This window comes from Protopterus annectens, chromosome 14.part0, assembly GCF_019279795.1.
Source record: "Protopterus annectens isolate FY-2018-M chromosome 14.part0, PAN1.0, whole genome shotgun sequence".
NCBI classification, from domain to species: Eukaryota; Metazoa; Chordata; order Ceratodontiformes; family Protopteridae; genus Protopterus; species Protopterus annectens.
In genome coordinates this window covers 125,991,432-126,009,551 of record NC_056748.1, presented here as the reverse complement: position 1 = coordinate 126,009,551, position 18,120 = coordinate 125,991,432, and the positions used below count along the sequence as shown (strand labels likewise).

The 18,120-nt window shown below is 36.8% G+C and overlaps 1 protein-coding gene across 2 annotated transcripts in view; it reads left to right on the top strand.

Moving 5' to 3' along the window:
- The window catches only part of HABP2 (hyaluronan binding protein 2), a 677,235-nt gene that overhangs the window by 448,334 nt on the left and 210,781 nt on the right, over positions 1 to 18,120 (top strand). The gene's annotated exons all lie outside the window — the stretch shown is intronic.

Sequence of the window (18,120 nt, the reverse complement as noted above, 5' to 3'; positions counted from 1 at the left end):
TGGTGACACTTGCAAATCATCTGCAGTGGGTGATGCAAATGAAGAAGTGTGTGTGCGTGATCTGCAGTGAGGTCACGGTATGTCAGCTGCAGGGGTGGAAGGAAAGGGATAGTCCCAAGGAAGCTTCTGTCCTGTTAGGATAGCGTCATGCCAGGACGCCCAGTCTCCTTTATGTCATTGGTCCAGTTAAGATAGCGTCATGCCAGGATGCCCAATCTCCTTTATGTCATCGGTCCAGTTAAGATAGCATCATGCCAGGACTCCCAATCTCCTTTATGTCATCGGTCCAGTTAGGATAGCGTCATGCCAGGACGCCCAGTCTCCTTTATGTCATCGGTCCAGTTAGGATAGCGTCATGCCAGGATGCCCAATCTCCTTTATGTCATCGGTCCAGTTAGGATAGCGTCATGCCAGGATGCCCAATCTCCTTTATGTCATCGGTCCAGTTAGGATAGCGTCATGCCAGGATGCCCAATCTCCTTTATGTCATCGGTCCAGTTAGGATAGCGTCATGCCAGGGCACCCAATCTCCTTTATGTCATCGGTCCAGTTAGGATAGCATCATGCCAGGATGCCCAATCTCCTTTATGTCATCGGGCCAGTTAGGATAGCGTCATGCCAGGATGCCCAGTCTCCTTTATGTCATTGGTCCAGTTAGGATAGCGTCATGCCAGGATGCCCAGTCTCCTTTATGTCATCAGTCCAGTTAAGATAGCGTCATGCCAGGACGCCCAATCTCCTTTATGTCATCGGTCCAGTTAGGATAGCATCATGCCAGGACACCCACTCTCCTTTATGTCATGGCTTTGGAGACTGAGGAGGGGCACTGGTAGATGACAGATAACAGCACACAACAAAAATACAGTGAACAAAAATAATTCTAATGCAAGTTTTATCCACATTTGCTCTTTGTAGATATAGAATGTGTCAGCTGCTTGTAATATGAGCAGTGTTAATAAAGTCTGACTTACAGGGTAGCCACTGTAAGCTATCCTAAAACTGACAATGGAAAAACTAAAAACTAAAGTTTAATGACAAATTAAAAATCTAAAAAAAATGAAAAACTAAAAATCTAAAACTTAGTGTGAAAATGACTGGTATAATAGCTGACATCTACTGAAGTCTCTTCACTAGGCTTTGCTTAGTTATGTGTATGTTTCATTAGCTTTTGGAGCAAATTTGTTTTGAGCTATATGTTTTATTTTTCAATTGTACCTGACTCCAGTTTTTCTGTGTACCATAAACCTGGTCTAGGGCACCAATTCTTGCTGCTTTTTGAAAATATAACATTGTTTATAAGGCAAGTAAAAAACTGCTCAGAAACAAAACTGAATTTGGTTGTTTACTTGCCTAGTATGTGTGATGCTCGGGGTTCTTTCACTGCTACATAAGCCTTCTCATCAGGTGATTAACAAGCAGTGTGGAGTCGGTGTGAAGTGTGCATATTATTTGCCACAGTGGCAACAACTGCTAAAGAAGGAGGAATAATGTGACACCATACATGCAAGTTAGCCATATGAGTACTGTTGTTTTAAGCGGTACTCACTACTTTGTACATTATTATCTCTCTCTTTTTAATCTAATGTATGTTATATGCAAACTTTATAATTTGTACTTACTATAATACACTAGAGTTTTCACATAAAATGAAGTTCAGAAATGGATGATATGAACATTTCATATGTCACTGCATAACATTTAAGCACTTACATGTACAACTCTGTATAGCAGCTGAAACGATCAGTATTTACTATCATAACATGAACTATGCTTCTTCTGTTGTTGTGTCATTTGGCTTTTCCCGGTTAGGGGTCGCCACAGTGGAACTCTGGTCTGCTAATGATTGGCAGTAGATTTTTACGTGCCGAGTTGCCAGCCGTGACGCACAACCTTCAATGAAGGTACACCCATTCACGCATGTCTCCACACAGAAGACGCTTTTGCTGAGAATCGAAAAGGACGTCTTACTGTGAGGCGACAACGCTACCGCAGCACCACCACCGCAGTTCACAATGCTTGTTCTGTATTATAGGTGTTTTAATTTTGCTTCCAAATCTAGTAGTCGCATTAGTAGAAATGGTCACAGTCAGTAATGTATTCACATTTAGTAATGCAATGCCACTGTCATGAGAGTTAGCAGAATCACAAGTCGGTATCATGCCCTGCTTAGAATAATACCACAGATCATGGACAGTCTCTTTGCCTGGTTCTTGTGCCATCTCCTGCTGTACATATACCATGTCGGGTAGCCTGCTTGTCTTCCTAACATTCACCGCTCTGAGATGAATACATTTCTGTTTTGTGCATATGCCTTCTACTGAATCTTAGGAAATGTCTTTCCTTGGACTCATCTATGTAGACTCTTGTGGTATAAGCTGGTTTAATTACTGTAACTTGATGTTCAGGCTGTTTGTTATTTGGTATGCTCACTGTTTCCCCTGGCAGAAATTTGTGGTCTTACCATAGTAACACCTATGCATTTGTTGAGAAATCTGACAAGCTGATTTAATATTTCATATATGTTTGGTATGATACAAATGAAGGCAGAGCAGCTGAGGAAGCTAGAGGTGACAGAGATGAAGTACCTGAGATGGGTGGTAGGATGTACGCTGTGGGAGAAACGAAAAAAAATGGTACCAGAACAGAAGCCCAAGTATTTCCAACTGCAGAGACGGTCAAGGAGAACAGATTACAGTAGTTCAGGCACATAGGCAGTAAATCAGAAGAGGATCCGGTGAAGAAAATTTGGGACAGACAAGAAGAAAGGAAAAGATAATGAGGGCATGCAGCAAATAGATAGATGTATTGTTTTCGAGAAGATCTGCAATAGTTAAGCATGCCTGCAAAAGAAAGTACCAGAATGGTATTACATCAAGAGACAAAGTGACAGCTCACATAATACCTTCATCCCACGTAGAAAATGGGAAAAATTGGATTATTGATGATGATGATGACAAGGAAGAGAAGGATGATGATCATGATGTGCTTCATTTCTGTCAGTACTGACGATGAAGGTAACTTTGTCCTCAGTCTTCTCCCCACCAGCTTTTGAGGATGAGATAACCCACCAGACTGCAGTGGATGGTTTCTGTATTTAAGCGAAGGCAAGTAGCAGCATTACTTCATGCTGGCATCATGTTTCCTCATAATGTTTTGACAGTTTGTAAGACTTTCTCTTCTTGTCCATGTGGGTACCGTGAAGTGATCACAGAATGCTTGAATTTCCATTCCTGTGAATAAAATTATACACGTTTTGACTTACAAATTGAGGATTGTCAGAAATGAAGAGAGTGTTGAAAATTGCTTTAATAGAGAGATGCACCCTAAACACATCTTTTCCCCAGAATGCATTTTCCCTCTTAATGAATGATCCCCAAATTTCTAAATGATAATTAAGCATGACTTAGCACTTTCTTCATTTCCGTGGCATACCTATCCTAGTCAGCTTCCTCATTAAACACTATGTTGGGGCTGAATGAAACCCCAGAATATTTTCATTAGGAACCTCCATTATGCTTGCATCATTTTATCCCTCACATTTGAAAGTTTCATGTCAAGAAAAGCACACGTAACAATGCGGCTATAGCTGTTTATAAGTTCATAAGTTTATAGGGTCTTATTAATCATATGGCTGAGGTGAACTTTGAAAAGCTCAGTGATATCACCCAGTGCTGACGGGAGACTAACTATGCTCTTCGCTAAGTAGATTTTCTCCATATACCCAGAGTTAACATTTGTGACAACTCATCCATACATTCATGCTGGTTTTAAAAGTTGCTAAGGAAGCAAACACACTACCTGATATGTAAGAGCTTATTCCACAACTGGGAAATACCTGTACCTGTCATGCTGTTTGTTAAAATAGCAAACAACAGATTGACAATTTGCACAAAGTATTCATATTAAACTGTACCATTATTACCAAACACTCTTTTCAAGATTATTTCAATTCACCATAACATGAAAGAATATTGTCAAGTACATGATGCTTCCGTCAAATGTCTCACATCAAAGCTGTCCTGTATTTGCATTTTTCTGCACAGTTTATGTAAGTTTTAGATCAGACAGTCTAATCTTTTTTTGACATATTTTTGGTGTGTCTGTGGTTATCAGGTCTGTCCTACCAGTTTCTGTTCATTTTTTTTGTTTTTTTTCCAAAATCTGTATGCATACTTCTTGTGAAGTCTCTTTAATTTCCTTTTTTATGCACAATTCTGTGAACAATTCTTTGTATTGAACATATGATTCTCATAAAGCTAAGTAGATGACACACAGTAAGCTCTTTATCATGTCTCACAAGATGCCATTTCTACTTCAACTTTAAGCCCACAAACCAACTGTTGCTAATTAAGCAAATATTTTAACTTGTGTATTGCATGCTTTGCACTTCAATCAGCTGCTGAGCAGGATACTTTGTGCCCTTGAATACACATTTTTGCTCATGTGATTATATAGTATAATGCTAAATTCTCATTGATAATGCTGGAGGAATATATAATATCTAGCACTATTTGATGATTGTGTATAATACAGGATTAGGTCTCCATAGCAGATGTTTGGTTTACAACTGGTTCTGTTTAGGTGAAAGAGTTCAAAGAGTGCTGGGCTCTTCACAGCATGGAAGGCTAAGCAGGGACTTCCCCTCAGGAGTCTGTATGCCACTGTGCATGAGGAAATGGCTTTTATTCTATCAGCTATCTAAGGTATGAAGACCACAAGTCTTTTGGTGAAGGAATGTTTACATCTCTTGAGATAGTTTAGTTGCTCTGTGAGATACATACCAAGCAGGGCTTTGTATTCCATGATGAGCATAATAAGCAAGGAAGAAAGTGGGACTATAAAAACTTTGGACCGTGAGCAGGTGCTGTGAAGGATATATTCTGTAAGGTGGAAAGATTTTTTAACCACAACTGACGAAAAGTGGTTAAAGGAGAGTCTCTATCAACTAAGGTACCAAGTCCTGATGTCTGTTTCAGATTTAAGTGGAATGTTGTCTATATGGTAAGTAGAAGTGATGCTAAGATTTACCAAAGGAAATTCTAGTGTACTTCTTGGGACTTTTGACAAGCCCATGGGTTCATAGGTACTTACTAATGATCCATGAGGATCTTTAGAAGCCTAGCCATATCTTCCCATGAAGATTTTAGCACTTATATTTTAAGTATGAATAACCCAGAGAGAAGCAGAACATTTATATGTTGCCCCTCTCCATGAGTGACAAGGGTGCAGTGGTGAATTTGTGATTACCCATCCATTCATCCAGATTAATTCTGAATAATGTAGAAGTACTTTGCTTTAAGTGGAGAGGAAGACGATTCCAAACAAGTGGTATTCTCTGTGATGCATATGTATCCTGACACCATTTTCTGTTTACATTGCAAAATAGAGTCAAATCTCTTGACCTGGTATATATGCCCCCATTAGACTTATGAGTGTGCAGTAGGTCTAACAGGATAGGGTCTGTTGAAGGTCTTTATGCAAGACAGAGATCACCTCTAAGAAGTCTGCATAACACAACAAAGATGGCCAAAGCTTTGAGATGTTCTACATAGTTTTTATGATTAAGGCCCCTGATTTTATTTTTCTTAATAAGAAAGCACTGTGGTCCTTCAAGTTATGTCAAATGTTTGGACAAGTACATATTGAATGGAGCATTATACTCAATGATCTAACTGATGAGTGTGGAATGCAGTGGAATTATAGCATTCCTGGACCTGGATACCGTACACTTACTAATAAGCAATGCAATGAAAAAGCACAGTTTTATAATAGTAGATAAACATTGTTTAATTATGTGCAAGGTCCCTGACTACTGGCTCAGTTTTCAGGGATGTGATCATAATTTGATATTTACAAGGAACTTCTTGTTGCTGAAGGAAAGTATTATACATTTATTAACATTTAGTTTTTGTCTATGCTTCTGACAGATGCTATTGCTTTGGGAAAGGCATTTTTGGAGGATCTTGGTGTCCTCTGGGGAGTTTATGATGGCAACAACTTTAGCCATCTGCAGTCATGGTCAGCCATAAACCCTTAGCAGTAGAATTGACCTCTAAGAAGTAAATGCCAAGGAGGAGTTGCCCAAATACTGAACTCTGGGGTACACAGCTAGTGATAAGTCTTTTGGAGGTAGAAGAGCAGCCCAACCTAATTTCCAGGGTTCTGCTTGTGAGACAGTTTTCTACCAAATTATTTATGTAGGAATTTAGCTGTGATAGTTTATCTATGATACATGAATGTGGGACAGTGTTGAACACATTTGTATGGTCTAGCTATACATTCTGTACTGATCTTCATCCATTGCTTCAGTAGAAGTCAGCCAGGTTAAGTAGGCAGAATTTGCCCTTAACAAATCTAAACTGGCTTTGGTCGAGAGTTTGCAGGTTACCTATTTCCTTATTTATTAATTAATATATATATTTATTAATTCCATAATGACCTTTTCTATAGCATTACAGATGAGGCTGGTCAGATTTACAGGTTTATAATTTCCTGGGTCCACTGACACCCCACCTTTGTGCAAAGGGATAACAGTTGATGTCCTTCATCCTTCTGGCAAAAAGCTATTTGGAGGCTGACATCGAATATCTTCTACTGAGGGTCTGACAGGTGACAGGTTTTACCTCATATCTGGCTTTGCGTGATTTGATGAGGATCCATAGGTCCCTCTTAAGTTTAGCAAGAACTTTTTTGCATCTTGAGAATTACTTGTATTTTTATATGCAATGAGGTTTTTTGTATTTTATTATAAAGCCTATTGAAATTTGAGATCCACTATAGGGGTTTATTTTTGAATTTGGCATTGTATTTACTTCAAGGGTACAGGTGCATCTATGCAGCTATTTATATGTGTGTAGAATTTGAGAGTAAAGGATTCAGCATAAGAACTGGGGTCATTGAGTTAGAAGGGGATGTTGGGCATCACTCACTTTAGCATTGGCACAATCTCTAAATACTGATGTGTTGGAAGATGCTTCTGGCTTCAGTTTTAAGGTGAATGTGACTGATCTGTGGTCCGATTTGACCAGGGAGGGAATTACATGATTAACACATAAGGCATTTGTTTCATGTCACTCTTGCTGGAGAAATTGTCTGACCAAATGGGCTTTGACTCCTGCCTCCAGTCTACAGTCATCAGCAAACTTGATTAGCTATTGTACATTGATATCAACATTCTTGCGTGAGTATAAGTTTTGGTGATGGAAGATCAGAAGACTGTGGACTCTATTGCCATCTCAGGTGACTAGATTTATTTTCCATTACTGGTAGTACAACATTAGAGTGTTGCTGTACTCCTGAGTGCACCATCCTTCACATATAATGTTAAACTGATGCCCAGTCTGCCTGAGATAGTGGTAGCTTAGGTGGGTGTAAAGAATCCAATGACACTTTTCAGGAATGGAGGGGTATTTTGTTAAAATCTAACTGAATTCATGACATTCACAAATAGAAAACACATATTTTCTTCATACATCACATAATCACACATTCATTATGGAATACAGTTTTATTCCCCACCCTTTTCTGCCATAACCAAAATCTGATTTTTCTAATAATCTATACATCATTTCATTTCTTATTAAATAATGTTTTCTTACATTTAGCTACCAGATATATGCAATTATTGTAAATAAGACTTTCAATTTATTTTCATTATTTCCACAATAATATCATTATAAAGATAAATTATTATTTATGTCTATATCTTTTACTTGTCTAAATATTTTTAATTGTTCAGTTCTGTGCTATAATTTTATAAAAGCATGTTCTGTTGTCTCTTCTTCTTTACACTTAATACCCAACCTTTATTTTGCTGCATTTTCAACATTAATCCTTTTATTGGAAGTCACTTTAACATTAATCTCCATAATAAAAAAATCATGTTGTGCTTTTAGATTTCCAAACCTGTTTCATATTATTGATAAATCTCTGAATCTCTTCTGGTAACTCTTTCCATGGGTCTACATAATAAAAAATCAATCATTACTTCATCATACCATTTTTTCTGTCTTGAACAGCTTCAGAATTAAGTTTTCATTCATATTTCTTTTTTGATATTCTATGTTATATTAATTTCTACATTTTAATTATTTTGTTCATACTATCTTCTTCCCAGTTATGTATACTTGCTTATAACCAGCTTCACTAATTCTTCTTTATCATATTTTATCCTATACAACAAGGCAAAAAACTATAGGGCTTATCAAGTATAAACCTTCCTTTTCTACTGTGTTACACTACAGTATTCCTGTCTTGATAAGGTTAAGTCATGACCCCAAAATAACTGTAAAAACTATCCATGATTGTATTTCTTTTATACTTGGAAACATATGTATGCTTTCAAAGTAGCCCAGTTTTCTGAAAACCATAGAATTTATAAAATATATTTTTAAATGAAATTCTGAAATGTTTCCAAAGCTTCACTGTATTTTGTATTTATTGAAAAATATCTTTTCCTTGTTTCATAATCATAACATATTTTCCAAATATCAATCCTAATATACCTATTTCTGTTCATAAAAAATAAATCCCAGCTTTCTTACAATTTTACTAAACTTTTTCTTTTCTCTTTATTAATACTTAAACCTACTCACGTCAGCTGTTTTTGCATTTCCTCACTCCTCATCCATTTCCATATTTTGTAATCAATATTTTTTGATATATATATATATATATATATATATATATATATATATATATATTTTTTTTTTTACTTAACCAACTATTAACTACTACTTTGAAATATCTACCCTTAATACCAAATATTCCATCATTCCAAACTTACCTTAATTATCATTTTACAGTCTGTATAATCAGTTTTCAAATCATTAAATCCAATCCTTCCCCTTTTTCCTCAAATTACTTTAATATTTTTTTCAAAAATCTATTTATTTATAAAATCCCTTTCCTTCTACTCATTTAACATTTTAATAAAATAATTGTTTTGCTGCTGATTCATTTTTGTAAAGAAGCCATGTCCTGTACTATCAGATCCTACCATGGAATCCTCCTTTACTAAACGTAATATTTCATCTAGTTCTTGAACTATGATCTCTTTTCATAACACACTATCATCTTTTTGCCCACACTTCCGAAATTCCACATGTGTACCACCTCTTTTGCAAGCAGTCACATATGTTTGGAATATCATCTTCTACCGATTTCATTATCTTTGACATCTCATTCATTCTCCATGTTCTTGCACTACTTACTATATTATTGAGTTTTCTTAATTTTCTTTCCCAGAAAGGAAATATTTCTTCCCCTTCAACATTGCAGCAAATATTGCTGTTTTACCAGCAAAGTCTTTATTCTCCTATTAGTTTATTCAGAAATTTCCTTTTCTTTTATTGTATAACTAGCATAACTCAAATCTATTAATTAATCCCTCTTTTGCATAATCTTATTGTACCTTTCTTTCTTTTTTCTAACTGAATATATATTTTTATATTTTTGTTTATATACTATCTAGTAATCTGACCAATTATTATAAAATGGTATCATTCTTTAATGCTTTTCCTGTAGTATGCTTTTGTATTGTAATCTTTGTTCCTTTACATTTGCATTTATTAATTTCTTTACATCTTTTCCTTTTTTTATTTCATTTTCTGTTAACCTTGTCTGCACACCACAATGATCTGAAAAATTTACTATTATCTTCCTCCCTGTACTTGTTTTACATTATCTGAAAAATATTATGCAATCAATTTCTATTTCTGTATTTGATTTCTTGTACGTATATTACTTTTTTTTCTATTTGTACTCCTCACATGTCCAAAACTTCTTTCATCTCCAATACCCACATTAAGTGTTTCTTTTTTAACTTTCAGGTTGAGTAGTTGTATTTCTCATTTCTTGTTGTTGTATCTTTTGGCTTTTCCCAGTTAGGGGTCGTCACAGTGGAACTCCGGTCTGCTAATGATTGGCAGTAGATTTTTACGTGCCGAGTTGCCAGCTCTGACACACAACCTTCAACAAAGGTATGCCCATTCATGCATTTCTCCACACAGAAGACGCTTTAGCTGAGAATCGAACAGGACACCATCTTACTGTGAGGTGACAATGCTACCGCAGCACCACCGCAGTGTATTTCTCATTTATATTTTTAATTATTCTTTTAATCAAATTTCTACCATTTATTTTCAACTATTTCTATTCATTTCTACTTTCTCACTCATTCATTACTACCTGTAATACTGAAAAAATGTTTTCTATTGTCGATGTTTCCTTTTCTTTATTTTCATGTATTTCCTTGGATTTACCCTAAACAAATATGTCATCAGTGATGTTCATATCACCTCTGGACCCTAAATTATTTGCACAACAGCTCTTTGAAACACCTTGGGTGTTGATAAAATTTCAAATTACATTCTTTGAAACCCATATCTTCCATGTGCAGTATTATTTGTACACAGTTTTGCACTATCTGGGTCAAATTTTATTTGCCAAAAGTTCAGTTAACATCAAGTATTGAAAAATATTTAACTCTAAAATAAATAAAAATAAATCATTACTTCATCATACCATTTTCCTGTCTTGCTCAGCAGCCTTGGGTCAATAAGCTACTGGCTGGCCGGTGTCTAGTTGCCCAGCCTGGGTTACCTGGGATAGCTCTGTTGAGTGAAAGCTGGCTGAACTGAGAATTGCTACACTTAATGTAAAGTTTGCTGACAGGATGCAGCTTGGAAGTGAAAGACATGATAAGGAGGAGGTTGGAAATCCTGTGTATCCAAGTGACAAGATGAAAAGGCAGTGCAGTAAAGCCACTTGGCTTGGGATTAAGAGTCTATTACTCAGGAGGAAAACAGGCTGAAAATGGGTTGGGAATTGTGGTGAGAGATGCTTCAAAAGTCATTGAGGGATATCATTAGAATTAGTGACAGACTCATGGCAGTCAGACTCCAGTGTAGTGATTGAGCAGTATCCATCATCTCAGCCTATGCCCCACAGCAGGGTTGTGATTGTGAGGAAGGAACCATTAGGTGGAGTTGAAGAAGAATGTCAGTGCCTCAAAACAGCATCTGTGAGGACTACAGAACTGATATGTGGCCAAGTCAGGTATGGAAATAAAGTACATAAGAAAATCTTGTGGTGGAATGCAGAAGTCCAGGAAGTCATCAAAAGAAAGAAGGAGTGCAGGAAAAAGTTGGAGATAGAAAAAAACTGACCCGGCTAGGAAGGAATACTGGTTAGTTAATAAAGAAGCTAAGAAAAGAGTTGCAATGGCAAAGAAAAGGGCATCAGAGGCACTATACAAGCTTCTGGAAAGTGACTCAGTAGGTGGCACAAAAAAACTCTATCAGGTTGCAAGGCATAGACAGAAAGATAAAGAATATAGTCAGATACCCTTCATAAGGGTTGCCAGCAACAACCTGCTCAACAGTCCACAGGACATCAGACACAGATGGAAGGATTATTTCCAGCAGCCTCTGAATGAATAAAATCCCACAGAAGCTGTACTACCCTAGAGACAGCCTACAAGGAGACAAGAAGAGGAACCCACCCTAGAAGAAGAAAGAATAACACTAAGGAAAATGAAGTCAGGAAAAGCAGCAGGCTCACATGAGGTCACAGCAGATATGATAATGATGCTGGATGAGATAGGGAAGAAATGGCTCCTGACAGTACTCATAGCAGTGTCGAGAGAAATGTGTATCCCAAATGACTGGAAAATAAACATACTTGTGCCAGTGTACAAAAACAAAGGGGACATCCACAACTGTGGGCAGTATAGAAGTATCAAGCTCCTGTCACATTGCATAAACGTTCTGGAGAGAATGATTGATAAATGAATATACAGACTAGTAGAATGTAAGATGGGAGATGAGCAGTTCAGATTCAGATCAGGATGCAGCACAACTGACCCAATGTTTGCAGTGAGATAGATATTTATTTATTTTTATTTATTTTATATTTGTTGACCGGGATAGTCTAACTGGATTTATGTCCATTTTCAGTAGAGTCCCGGGGAGATAAGCTCCAAGAGATTACTAGACTACTAACATACAGGTACTAGTTGTTATACAGTTAAATACAACACATTTTAAACAGTTCAGGAATCTTCACAGTTTATACAAAAAAACATGTTACAAGCACTGGATAAGATATTTTAGACTTTATGTACAAGACTTAATTAGTAACTAGAAAGTAATTGTTAAACAAATACATACTACAAGTTTCAACAGTTCAACGATGCTCACAGTTTAAACAATACTTGTTGCCTGCCTTAGGTAGGATGCTTTAGAATTATATGCAGAAGAATTTAACTAGAGATAATTTAAAATACCTATTAGGATAAGATATGTTTTTGCCAAGGATAGGCCTTGATCTAAAAAGACACAGATAGAGCAGGAATTAGGTCTTAAGAGAGTGTATTTGGGATATAGTATGAGATTAGTCTGGATTTGTACAGGGACATAACCAATTGGTTTTAAGACAGAGTTTCAGATTGTGTTTAAAAAGTGTAAATGAAGACAGTGATGTAAGTTCATGGGGGAGTTGGTTCAATACTTTCCAACTGCATTTGAGAACAGACCATCTCCTGCCATATTATTAGATTTACATGTTGATACAAGTAGTTTATTAGATGAGCGTAAAGTTGAAAGGTTCTTATATTGGGTAATGAGACTAGCAAGTATTGGGGTATTGGTAGGTTGGAAAAGGGTTTTGTGCGCACTGGTGAGTTGTTTAAAGTGAATCTGATTCAGAAGCTCTAACCAGCCTAATTGTTTCAGATTATGGTAGTGATGGGTCCTAAAGGAGGAAGCAGTAGCAAATCTGGCAATGCTACTGAAAGCGTTGGCTAGCTTGTTAAGGTTATTTTTTGGCAAGTTAGTATTTATGGAAGAAGCATAAAGAAGTGTGGAGATAAGGTGGGAATAGGCAATAGTGGTTCTTGCTGGTGGGGAGAGAAAGGGTTTTATCCTATAGAGGGAGACTAGTTTCCTGTTGACAGTTTTTATGGTATTGTTGTTATGGGTTTCAAAGTTCAAGTTGTTATCAATGGTTACCCCTAGAAGTTTAATTGTTGGATCGGGAGATATGAGTGTACCATTATTGGATAAGACTGAAAAGTTCATTGGGAGTGATTTATGAGTAGGAGTGGAGGAGTTTGTTTTTTGGGGGGTTCAAGAGGAAGCAACATTGTAGAAACCAATTTTCTGTTTTATTGAACATTGTCTGAGTTAGAGTCTGTAGCTGGGATTGAGATTTAGCTGAGCAGATTATTGTTGAATCATCTGCGTATTGTACACAGTTAGTTAAAGGAATAGCTAGGTTGAGGTCATTGATAAATATTGAGAAAAGGAGGGGGCCCAATATAGAGCCCTGAGGAACACCTAGGGTAACTGGGAGATGGGATGAGAGGTTGTTATCCCATAGCACTGCCTACTGTCTATTATCAAGGTAGGACTCGAACCATTTTATAGTCTTTGTGTCCAGAGAGAAGGATTTCAGAATATTGAGAAGTAAGTGGTGGTTGACCATGTCGAATGCTTTTGAAAGGTTGATGAAAAGTGCTGAAGAGACAAGATTATTACGGTTTTTATTGATGCTGTTAGTGAAGGATAGGTGTGCAGTTGTTGTACTGTGGAAAGGCCTGAAGCCATATTGAGATTTGGCCAGTAAATTGTTCTGGAGTAGGTGGTCTAGTAACTGTCTGTGGATGCACTTTTCCATTATTTTAGCTAATGGGGAAAGTAGAGCTATAGGACTATAGTTAGAATATTCTCTGGAGTTTCCTCCCTTGTGTAGGGGGATAATGTAGGAGATTTTCCAGATGGTGGGAATAGTGCTTTCTTGTATGGTTCTATTTATCAGCAATGATACAGGATAAGCTATGACTTTGGCTGCCTTTTGCAGGTATTCAGCAGGTAGCTGGTCAGCTGAGGGGGTAGTAGGTTTTAGTTTACTTAAGAGGTTGCAGATGAGGGAAGTTGAGACAGGTTGCAGGTTTAGAGTTGGGAGAGAGTTAGTAGTATTGGTTGGAAGGGCAGAGCTATCGGCTGTTAGTTGATTTGCAAGTGTTTGGATGGTCTCAGTGAAGAAGGTATTAAAAGCATTAGCAGTTTGCTTTGGATTGTTGTAATTTGATCCTATAGGAGGTGGCAAATGACACGGTGGTGGTGCTGCGGTAGTGTTGTCACCTCACAGTAAGACGCTGTCCTGTTTAATTCTCAGCTAGAGCGTCTTCTGTTGGGAGACATGCATGAATCGGCGTACCTTCATTGAAGGTTGTGTGTCAGGGCTAGTACCTCGGCACGTAAAAATCAACTACCAATCATTAGCGGACCTGAGTTCTGCTGTGGTGACCCCTAACCGGGAAAAGCTGAAAGACTCAACAACAACAACAACAAGGGGGTGCTGTTGCAGATTGGCCTGGTTGAAGTAGTCTGTTTATGCTAGCCCAGAACTTTTATGGATTATTTTGGTTGGTTTTTTGGAGGTGGAAGTAAAAGTTTTTTTTATCTTCGAGTATAGCTTTCTTAGTCTCATTTCTTTTTTGTCTGAATTGTTGTTAGTCTACAGGGTTTTTAGTTGTTCTCCATAGTGCCCAAACTTTATTTCTCTGTTGATAGATAGATAGTTGAGAAGAAGCTAGAGATGAGGAAATAGTCCAACTGGGCATTCCTAGACTTGGAGAAAGCATAATGCAAGGTCCCAAGAAAGCTGATTTGGGCAGTACTGTGGTGGTTTGAAGTCCCAGAAACAATAGTAAAACTAATGCAGGCTACATACAAGGACCCAATAGCTCAAGTACAAACAGTGTTTGGTCTCTCCCAGTGAGAGTGTGTATGCACCAGAGTTCAGCTCTGAGCCCATTGCTGTTCATACTGATGATGGACTACATTAACAAACAAGTCAGAGGGGACAAGTCAACAAAGTTGCTGTATGCAGATGATGTGGCATTATAGGCAGACTCTGAGCAAGAACTTCAGCAAAGGATAGGGGAACAGAATGCATAAATGAATGCACATGGGATGAAACTAAACACAATTAAGACAGTGGTAAAATGAAAATTGGGGAAAAATCAGAATAAACTGAGAAATGAGATAGAAAGGAAGACAGTGGAACAAGTTAAAGGATAAACACATCCACATACTCAAAATAACTTGTTTATTTCATCATGGTTTGGTGTTTTCTACATTTTAACACCACTCTAGGACTATTTACAGTTTTTTAAATATTTTTATACATGATTTCTGAGTCTAACCACATGGGATCTTGCATCTTGAAGTAACTCTGACTGTTTAGTCTGCCTCTAGGTATCCCAAAATGAATTGCTCATCTGTAAAAAGTTACATCATATAGGCCTCTCTTATTAAAAGCTCCTGTCAATGCATTGATTTTACATGCATACACTGCTTTCAGTCAGTTAGTTTTAAGTAACATTTCATACTGTTCAATGACTACTTAAAACACAAACAGTGCAAATGCCACAGGTCAGACTTTCAAAGTGCTTTTTACTGCTTCTTCTTTTTAGAATAGCTAAACTGCATTTTTGTGAAGCCTGAATTGTACTATTTTGACTCATCTCCCATCCCACTTCACACCTAACTTCCCTAGCTGTCAAAGTGCTAAGGGTAATATCAGCTGTTACCTGCTGTGATTGACAATTCACAGCAGGAAACTTGACTTATGTTCTATTTCCTTGTTCTAGCCTTTACTTTCTGTAGGGGTAGGGGAAGGACCAAGGAGCTGTGACATCACAGCATGGGTGGGCTTTTTAGGACAGTCATGGCGATGTCAGTTTGGGGAGGCAACTGGCCGGAAAACTAACTATATTCAGTGGACTTGATGACATCAATGGATTGGAAACTGCAGCAAGGGCAGGATAAAAGTTTTTTGAAAGTGAAACCACCACAATACAGTAAGGTACTGCTGTAGTGGAGAGAAACAGTCAATTTAAAATATTTTAAATGCTATGTTGTTGTTTATTGATAACAGGGACAATAAATAGGGAGAAAAAGGACAGAGAAGTTGAGCATTTAATAACAGAATCCTGTAGTTGTCCTTTAATAGCTTCAAGTATCTGGGAGGGGTGGATGAGGAGAAGGGATGTCTGAATGAAGAGGTCAAAGCTAAAATCAGTGGGGCTGCAGACAACTGGCATAGATTCCCAGGTGTAGTCTATGATAGAAGAATGCCAAAGAAGTTGAAAAGCAAGGTGTACAATACAGTGGTACAGACAGTACTGCTGTATGGTACAGAAATCTGGGCAGTAAAGGCAGAGCAGATGAGAAAGCTAGCAGTGGTGGAAATGAAGTGACTGAGAAGGGTGGTGGGATGTACTCTGTGGGACAGACAAAGAAATGAGGGCATAAGGGCAGAAGCCAAATTACCTCTGATTGCAGAAAAGATTAAAGAGAACAGATTAAGGTGGTTCAGACAAGTGCAGAAAAGCAGAAGACAATCTGGTAAAGAATATTTGGGACAGACATGAAGAAGGTAAGAGAAAACAAGGTAATCTGGTAAAGAGATGGATGGATTGTGTGAGAGAAAATCTGTCACAGTCAGGCGTGATTGTCAACGAAGGCAGGAGTGTGGCACTGAATCAAGAGAGATAGCAGCAGTTAACATAATACCCGACCCCATGCAGAAAACAGGAAAAAAGGTGGCTGATGATGATAATGTTGATGAATAACTCACAACCTGGTTTGCTGTTTGCAGCCTATTGCTTTTTATACCTAATAAATAGCAATTAATGCCTCATTATCAAATGAATACATTGATGTTTCTGACTAAAGTTGTGTGGGAATATTTCATACACTAGTCACTTTAAAAGATATCCTACACCTTTTCTATACCCAGAAAGTTAAGACTACCTCCCTTTCAGCACAAAATCATTGTTTTTAACTCTTGTATGTCTCATACTGCCTATTAGTCATTATAGATCTATATATGTTAATGATATTTAACCCATATTCATTAACAAACATTGTAGACACCAATAAAAATCAAGTCATGGTAAAAATTAAACAAGAAATTCTTTTAGCCCTCTTTCCCTTAATGGAATCTAATACTCCTAGTTTGAATATTAAGACCATCTAAACTAACCTACCCATCTATTCAACCAAAGGGAAACAAATCCAGGTCTTTCTCTGCTATTTTTAAATATACAAATAAATAATAATTTAATGTAATGTCACACCTTAATGTGTTAGTAAAACTTCAAAATGTTTTGTATTATATGTCATTAAGAAATCTTAATTTACTCTTATTTGTAGTTTATTATTATATTATAGCACTGATATGATCCATTGAATAAAGAATGTTCCCTTCCACATCTGTAAATCACATTTACATTAAAACACAATTTAAAATTATATATATTTCAGCTAAACAAATCAAAAAAGAAAAATAAAATCAATGTAATATCAACTTTAAAATATGTGTATATAAACAACCAACATATGAGCTGAGTTTACTTTCTCTATTAATAACATTGAAAATGACTTTGTAGTTGGATGACACATCTAAACATATTTAAAAAAAGAATAGTGTTTAGTGTGCAGTCCCAGGGAGCTGCTAAACAGGAGAATTATCAAGAAAAATAGCATCTGTATGCTTGCTTCGAAAATATTGTCCAAATACCACATTATATTCAATCTGTTAGAAGATACAATTTTCAGATTGCCCCTATAGTAGAACCACTAAAGCTTCCAAGCTTTCATAGTACTTTTTGATAGCAAAAGTTTTCTTGATAACTTTCTACTCAGGACAGTGCCAAACTTTACAAATAATATTTACTTTAAATGTAATGTCTTAGTATGTGTTATGTTACAGTTCATCAAAATTCTTTGGTCTACTAATAACTTTCTGACCCATATCGAAAATATATAGCATGTTTTATTCAAATTATTGAGTATTAAAAAAATAATACCATCTGCATTTCATTACATAAGGGAGAATGTTTTTAAAACAACAATGTGTAGTGCATTTATTGTACACATATGCAACATCTTTCTAGTGTTATGTGGGTTTTAGTCCTATTTAAATTCCCCACAAATATGTATTGTATTGATTCTCTTATGCTGCATTACACAACATAATGATTTACAAAGCAACACAGTCTGTCACTATACTTCATTAAATTTGGTATTCCTAATAAATGGAGTTTGC